The sequence below is a fragment of the Austrofundulus limnaeus genome, unplaced genomic scaffold, assembly GCF_001266775.1.
Source record: "Austrofundulus limnaeus strain Quisiro unplaced genomic scaffold, Austrofundulus_limnaeus-1.0 Scaffold335, whole genome shotgun sequence".
NCBI classification, from domain to species: domain Eukaryota; kingdom Metazoa; phylum Chordata; class Actinopteri; order Cyprinodontiformes; family Rivulidae; genus Austrofundulus; species Austrofundulus limnaeus.
Window position 1 is genome coordinate 388,121 of NW_013952737.1, and position 8,583 is coordinate 396,703.

General features: G+C 40.5%; 1 protein-coding gene across 1 annotated transcript in view; it reads right to left on the reverse strand.

Moving 5' to 3' along the window:
* Positions 1-8,583, reverse strand: part of nckap5l (NCK-associated protein 5-like) — a gene marked incomplete in the record, with an annotated part of 81,411 nt that overhangs the window by 37,331 nt on the left and 35,497 nt on the right. The window contains 1 exon segment of the mRNA XM_014022558.1: positions 2,918-3,003.

The window sequence follows — 8,583 nt, forward strand, 5'->3', positions numbered from 1 at the left end:
ATTTTACACTCTGTAGGTCTAAATATTAATCAGAGGACAAAGTTATATTTAATAGTTTCCAACATGTACAGTAATGGGAAATCCAGACTCTTGACCGTTTAGCGTTAGCCGTTAGCTTCACCAGTCGATCACACGGTCACCTGGTTTCTGTGCACTCCAGCTGTTATGTATAACCTCCTTGGTTCAGAAGTAGTTGGCAAAATTCACCGTGTAAATTCTACGTTTTGCTGCATTTTCTGCTACTTTAGCTGCAGCCCAGTTGTAATGGGAAGTGGGAATTTCCCATTTAAACTGGAACTCCCCTCTAGTGGGGATTCCCTGTTTGAAAGTGGGAGGGTTCAGAATTCAGGATGGCATCTACTCACCATAACTCAACAGTGAGTAAAACTCTCACTTTTCTTTTAATAATATTCATGTAGTATTTATTTCACATTTAGTCAGTCGTACACGTAGTACTTTTTTTCAGTGTTTATAAGAGAACGTGTTAAAACTCTGTTTCTGTGCAGGAAATGAGTTGGAATAGATAAGCTAAACAAATTAACACCAAGGTTTTAAGCAAAGTCATCATCAAACATGTCGTGACAAATTATGTACTGATGATGATGCTCCACTACTGCCAAACCAAGTTTTAGCAAATGTTAATCTGCGGTAGATGTTGTGAAAGTTTCATTAAAATCTTTTCAGTAATTTATGAAATATTTGTGTGTGTGTTTACACTCGCACACACACACACACACACACGTTTGTTTCTTGACCCCGTGGGGACCTTCCATTGACTTCCATTCATGTTTTTTAGACTTTATATCCTAACCCTGACCATWTACTCTAAAATTAACCTCACAGGTACCTACCTGACCCTAAAACTAACCTAAACCTTGGTCCTAAACCTAACCCCACACCTGTAATTTGCATTTGGACCAGTGGAGACCTGGCAGTGGTCCCCACAAGGCTGCTTTTTTTGGAAAATTGTCCACACGTTGTAGGTAACCCCCCCCCCACACACACACACACACACACACACACTCACACACACACACACACACACACTCACACACACACACACACACAATCACCTATTTGCTTTCAGCAGCAAGTGATAGGAATACCATTTCTTCACATATCAGAGATAATAAGCTGTAAACTGTTATCCAACCAGCTCCGTTTACTGATAAATTCACAACAAAAGTCATGTCCTGTTACACAACAGGTTTAATTCAAATCCAGAGACACACAATCCAATTTTATCAAACATGGTTCATCTCAGTCCAGTCAGGCTGCAACAGTTCTTCACTTTGATTCAGTACAGAGCGCCTTATTCAGCCGAAAACTATAAAACAACTGTTTTTTTAGGGGTGCAACAATACATGTACCCGTATTGAACCGTATCGAACAGTGCTGTATCGAACAATACAGATTTTAAAATTTTACTTTATCAACATGTCTTCTGAAGATGCTCTGTGWTGAAGGATCAGTGGATCTGTGTTCGACTACTCCACCTAGGCTGCATTTTTGAGCGCAGATCCGATGAGAAACTTGCTGTTTCAGCAACATTTAATTTAAAACTGTACTTTTGAGGTTAAACAAATGTTCATAATTAATACAAATAAATTACAAGTYTAAAGGGGCATGGAAAATTCTCTTTTTTGTATCGAAAAAATATTGAACCGTGAGACTAAAGTATCGAAGCRAACCGAACCRTGAATTTCTTGTATCGTTGCACCCCTACTGTTTATAATAGACTATTTCAGCTTTTAAATATACTACAGCTAAACAATCAAACAAGATCTCATGATGTTGAAATTTTACTAAAATAGTTTCAAAGTAAAAGTGCCGTAYCATACGACACACCAGTGAAKGTGATGTGGAAATAAATGTTAGTGTGTTTTAACCGTCCTATTATGTTGCAGGTCAAATCGACCCGTGTCAACGTTTAGAAATTTTTTAAAAATAGTTATAAGTATTTTTTCAGTATGAAACATTTTCATTTTGTTTTAACAAATATAATCAACATATAAAATGAAAATGGTTCATTTAACATATTTGCAACCCCCCTCCCCCCACATCTACATATTACATAGATTAAAATGTGAAAAAAAATAAAAATCTAAAAAAATTTATTTCATGTATAACCATTGTTTTTGGTGTGTGTAGGTTCTTTTAGTGGATATAAAAAATGTAATGTGCATTTTTATGAAAAAAATTGTGAATTGTCCTCATTGATCTGTGAGAAAACAAACACACAACTATTATTAAAATGGTCAGTAATGGAGTCCATAATCAGACACAACAATGTTTTGAATGGTCATTTTTGGTTTCTGACATTATTGCATGATTAAACATTCCCCAGGACAAACCGACACAGGAACAACATTGCTGTTCTTCAGAAAAAACATAACAGGAGGGTTAAACTCTGTTGTTTATTGTTTTGTTCGATCACAACCTGCTTTTTTATGAACTGAACAAGTAAGAAAAACAAGCTAAATAAAWGATTTAAAATAAAATCAGTGGTTGCATCCATTTCTTTTGTTCTTTACAAAGAAATCAACAAATTATAAATAAAAATGTAGTTTTGACTAGAAATAGACTGTTTTATTCAGCAGATATTGACCACTAGTAAAAATAATAATTGCCAGTCGACTGCATGCCTGAACTCATCATCGTCATCATTTACCATGCAGCAAGATGAAGATGGAGCAGGTGTAGCACACTGTTCAGATTTTCTACCTAAGAATACTCATACTGGCCAAAAATATAAATACATGAATTAATCAGCCATCAGTAGGTCTGATTTATAAAGGTTGGCACTGATCATAGATAAACTAACATTGATTWTTCTCTGTATTTTACTTTTAAATCATTAAAATTCAAAACTCTTTAGATTGGTCAGATTTAGTGATGTAAGGGTGGGCGTACTCACCTGTGGGTTGAGCTCTCGTTATGCTTCCTGACGATGGCAGACGGACTCATCGGGCACCTCTGTCCCCCCAAACCAACATCACAGAGCTGAGGGCAAGAAAACACCAGGACAAGTTTTAATTAATCAACTTCCTGCTTCCTGTTTCCCTCCCTTCAAAAGCRTCCTCACATTCGTCCATTCGATTTGTGTCTTCAATCGTACGACAGAAACCACAACTGTAAGAAGAGCCTGAAAACCCCAGCAGTGGGACTTTGGGAGGGGGTCTCRTTGGCTGGTTTCAGGTCAGTGTCACCTCTGCGGTGGGCTTTGCAGACCRAGGCTCAAGCTGCTCCAAGAGGGAACAGGAAACCGGGAGGAGAGGAAGACGCTCCACTGCCCTGGGGAGATACCAGYGCTCAGCAGACGCCAGCCCAGCAAAGACCACATACCCCCACTTCTCCATATCAGCCCCCCTCTCCTCTTTCCTTTCATCTCTGAGTCATTGTGAACAGTAATGAAAGGAAGACTGATGAATAATTCAGCAGATACAGTGTTTAAGAACTCGTCTTTTTTTTTAGATCACACAAGATGCAGAGACTACACATCGAGTGCCACACAAATATTCTGCTCTGTCCAATCTGGGAATCCCCGTGAACCTTGTTAATCAGGTTTCCTCTGCACAAAGGGAAAGTTTACAATGTAAATGGGACAGTCCATCCCGCATCACGTCTCCTCTAAAGCCTCTTTTTGACACGTTTGTTGCAACATTACCTCTTAATTTCTAAAAGCAGTCCAAAGAGGTGACTGGAACTGATCCTGCCAGATCTTATCAAACAGAAATGGGATTAGAGGTGTTGAGCATCTGTCCACTCAGTCTGGGTTTTAGTAGCAGATCATCTGGTGTGACTGTGCCGGCTTCTGTACACCTGGTCTTGGGAAATATAAACAGCAATCAGTCTGCACACAGCAAAGTCACATCAGTGGCTACACTTTACAAGTAATTTCTCTTTGTGCAAACTGATTCTGATCATTGGTTTCAGTTCAAAAAGCAACCTATTTAATGAAACATATTTGGATTTTCAGAACTGGTTCAGGGAGATGCTGCAGTGGAGTCAGAACAAAGAAAGAAAGGAAAACCAGAATCAAAAGGCAACTCAGCTGCAGCAGAAAGAAGAAATGCACAAAAGCTATTTAAGCCAGGATCTCATTTGGATGTACATCCTGGACAGTGATTGACAACAAAAAAATTGTAAGACGACTACGATAAAATTTGTCAATTTTCAGTGATGATCTCACCGAATTTGCATTTAAAACACATATGTGCATGGAGCTCAAACCTTGTGAAAATATCTCACAAATTCCAAGTGATATTTGAATCAATGCTCTCCATAGTCCCAAAAATATCCTGCAACAGTCAACATCAACTTGTCCGAGTCATGAGAATGTCCTGCAATAGATCATCCTACCACAATGTAAGGATTGTCCTGCCACTGTCCCAAGATCATCCTGTTGGAGTCTCGAGATCGTCCTGGCAGTGACTACGTTCACACTGCAGACCCATATCTGATTTTTTATGACAAATGGCCATAGTCTTAAGAACGTCCTGTCTTAGTCCTGAGTAGGGCTGCCACAAACTATTATTTTTATAATCGATTAATCTATTATTTTTTTCGATTAGTCGACTAATCAGATCATACGTTAATTGAATATAAAACTTACAGCTTTATCGCGTCAGAATGCAGCTGCTATTATATAACTATCGTTAGGTTTTAGCTGTATGCTAACTAAAAATAATTGCTGTGGAAGGCAAGTTCTGCTCTGCAGATATTGCACAGGTTTCTCTTTCATTTTCTTAAAAGGATCCCACAATTTTGAACTCCGTTGCTGGGTAGCCATGATACCAGAGTCTGTGTAATGTTTTGTGACGTCCACGACCTACCCCAGTTACCACTACTGTGCATGTGTGTCAAGGACAGAAAGGCAGATGTGGCAGTGGAAGGTGTCAAATCAGTTTGGAGAGAAAAACAAAGTAAAAAAATACAAAAAAGTAATTGATTATTAAATTAGTCATCGACTATTTTAATAATCGATTAGTCRTTGACTAGTCAACTAATCATGACAGCCGTAGCCCTGAGATCATCCTGCCATAGTCTCTGGATCGTCCTACAATAGTCTGTGGATCACCCTACCATAGTCCTGAGATCATCTTGCCATAGTCTCTGGATCGTCCTGCCTTAGTCCTGAGATCACTCTGCCACAGTTTTGAGATTGTACTGCAATAGTCTGTGGATCATCCTGCCATATTCTCAAGATCGCCCTGCCAATATCAATATAAAATTGTTCTGCTACAATATTCAGATTTTGCGACATTTTGTTGTTCAACTGTCACAAGTGTTATGTGACAATAAAGCAATAATTCTGTGTGACAACTGAAATACCTGACTAGGGTTGGGCAATATTGGCAAAAAAATTAATCACGATTAATTGTGGTATTTAGCCGATAACGATTAATTTGACGATTAATCCCCTGGAGTCCCTGGACACCCTTATGTCCTAGACAGGACCAATTTAGTGGGAAAGATTTGCTCTTCGTAAAAAACTGTTCCAAATTGTGTCAAAATTACAGACTTCAGGCTATACATCAAACTATAAATTGTGTTGATATATAAATAAATTACAGAACTTTTTTTACGTTCATCATATCTGAAGCAGAGAGAAGCACCGAGCGGACTCTGCCTCGTGGCATTAATCATATTAATCGTCAAGTGCCAAAAAGTAATCGATTAATGTTTTTCTGACGATTAATTGCACACGATACGATTATGCCCAACCCTATACCTGACCCATATAAGTTCAAGATCTCTCCTCTGTTCAACACTTATGTGTAAGATATGACCCAAGATTCTCATTTTCATCCAGCTGATCACAGTGTAGTCACCACCACCATGTGCGATTTTTACACATTGATTGCATTTTTAAAATGTCTAAACTAATCTGATAAGTTGTTGAGAAAATGCTTGTGGTAACCCAGCAATTATTTTAAAAACATTTCTTTTACAAATTTTTATAACATGCTCCAAATCCATGTGACATGGATGTGTAATCCTGCGACTGTTTCCAGATGTTTTGGAGATTCCTTCATGAACATTGTCTGCAGTTTGGCGCAGCATACTGTGATGCTGGTTTTAAGTAACGTCAGTGTCACTCTTGGGAATTTGGCACAGAAAACATCAACTGAGGATTTGTCAAACACCACCCTTTCTATCTGCCAATCTGGAGAGGTGCATACACACAGAAGTTCCTGTGGTGAAGGCAAAGTGTGTAGGTGGGAAGACAAAAACAATGAGAAAAGCCTAAATCCTCACACAGAGGATTCAAACAAGACTGGAGATGACTGTATCTACCCCTCCTCCAAAAAGAAAAGTAGGCCAAAGTCAATTTCCTCATGCAGAGACATTATTACCATGCAGTCGTCTGCGGTGTTAATACAGATGCAGATAAATATCAAAGAGGAGGAGTGATTTGGGCGAGACAGAATCAGGCTGATGGGCTCCCTCAGTGCCTCTTCCTGGCTCATGTTTGGCTCCATGAACTGAGACGAATCATAGCACAGGCAATATTTGGGATGAGGAGCGAAGGGGTGATGGGGGAGGGGATGAAGGAGGAGGCAATATCTCTTCCCAAAAGAACCTAGAAGACTGGATGTGAGCCCTGCATGAAAGCAAGCAAAGGCTGGGGTGGGTGGTGGGGGGGCTTCTTAAATCTGTGCCAGGCTATCTCCTCACTGGGAGGAAACACATCCATCTCTGATACCCCACATCCATCCACACACAGCGCCTGCTCTGTCCTCCACTCATTCAGCAGATTTATGGCACTTTGTTAGCTGTAGTCAAAACAATCCTTGATTCTGCCTTGGATTAGCCTCAATAACCTGCATGCTGCTGTTTGAGTAGTTAGCCTGTGGACGTGGAAGCTAACCTGCACACACAAAGCACATCCAACCTGCTGTAAGGGTCAGGAAACATCTCAACATCAGAAACCCCGTCCCATCAGGGCGACAGACCCCTCAAACACATCAGCTGGAAAACTGCACCACCTCCTACACGTCCACCAAAACTGCTTCTAAAGCAGATTACCGCATCAGCTCACCTTGATCCTTCTRCCTTTTCATTCATCCAGTCAGAGCATCTGAGATTTCCTCCCAGCAGAATGAAGCGTCAAGCACCAGGAGGAGGAGGAGAAAAAGAGGCCACAACCTTACATTTCTGTTCCCCAGCTGCACAGGAGAATATTTTTCTTCTTGCACAAAGTGCCGTCACTTTGCGAGCGTGGCGAGGAAGCCGGTTTCCTCTTCGCTGCAGCTAAAACAGACCTGTCCTTGAGTGTRTGTGCTGTCTGCAGAGGCTGCCATGTCGCTCATTGTTCCAGGACGAGTGAGGCAGCCTTCCTACCACGACAGACCCGGCTACTACAACAGCTGTGGACCAGCCCCCAGCCTCTCTGCTGCTCTCCTTCTCCCCTCCTCTTCCTCTTCCTCCTACAGCTCCTGCCTCTCTGCCTGTGCTGCTGCTGCTAAACATTAACCCCACAGCTGCTGGCTCAGGCTATAAAGAGGAAAAAAGGTGGGGGTGGTTGTRTTTCAAAGAGACCCTAACATGTCGAGGACAAAGAGACGTAACAGACATGGGATATCCGACAGCCTGAACTGACAGGAGTTCTGCATGCAGAAAGAAAACAGGCTCTGAGATAAGAGGATTGTCCTCCTGAGTCACGCTGGTCAGAGGTTTTACTCAGGAGTCCCGTCTGACTGCAGAAAAACAAACTTCCCTCGAAATGAGAAAGTATTCAGGACAAAAGTCTTTGATTAAAGCATATTTTTTATCAATTCAGACCATAAAACAAACAGAAATGAGTGAAAACCTAAGAAATAGTTCAGCAGTAAAATCTTTCATATAATTTTTCATTGTTGCTGTGTACAGGGTGTTGATCAACTGTGGCGTAAAAATTACTTTTAAAGAAATTTGAAGTCAAAAAGCCTGGATGAAGACATCAAGAATTAAGAAAAATTCTGCAGGAAATGGTGTCTGAGAACAAGAAGACTGACAAGAAAGTGTCACTGATCAATGATCCAAGATGGCTGCCATAGATAATGGACCTTCGCAAAAGGGTCAAACAAGCTGTCGTGCTGTCAAATTCAGCTGCATGGTGGATCAGTGGTTAGCACAGTTCCCTCACAGCAAGGAGGTTCTGGGTTTGATCTCTGGTTTGAACCTGGCGGTTTTTATGTGTGGTGTCTTTGAGGATTTCCTTCAGGTACTCCAGTTTCCTCTTCTAAAAACCTGGTATTAGGCTGCCTTCAGGCTGAGGAGGACCTTGATTAAGCGATCTTGATTTCAATAGAGTTTGTCTGGTTAAATAAAACTCAACAAAACAGAAAAAAGGCTTTAACCCAGCCAATATTGAGGTAAGCCTGGTCACATGACCTGTTTAAATCGCTCAAAGATATGCCTTCTATGAGACTTTATTACAATTTGTGCCAAAAGTAGAGACATCAAACTATACACCAGTGTTGAAAGTTTTATATCATGTTATACTCTCATAAAAACATGCACAAAGTGTCCTGATGCATCTCAGTAATCCAGGTAAAAAATCAAAAGGAAAAAAATTGTATAGGTCCTCTGGACGGG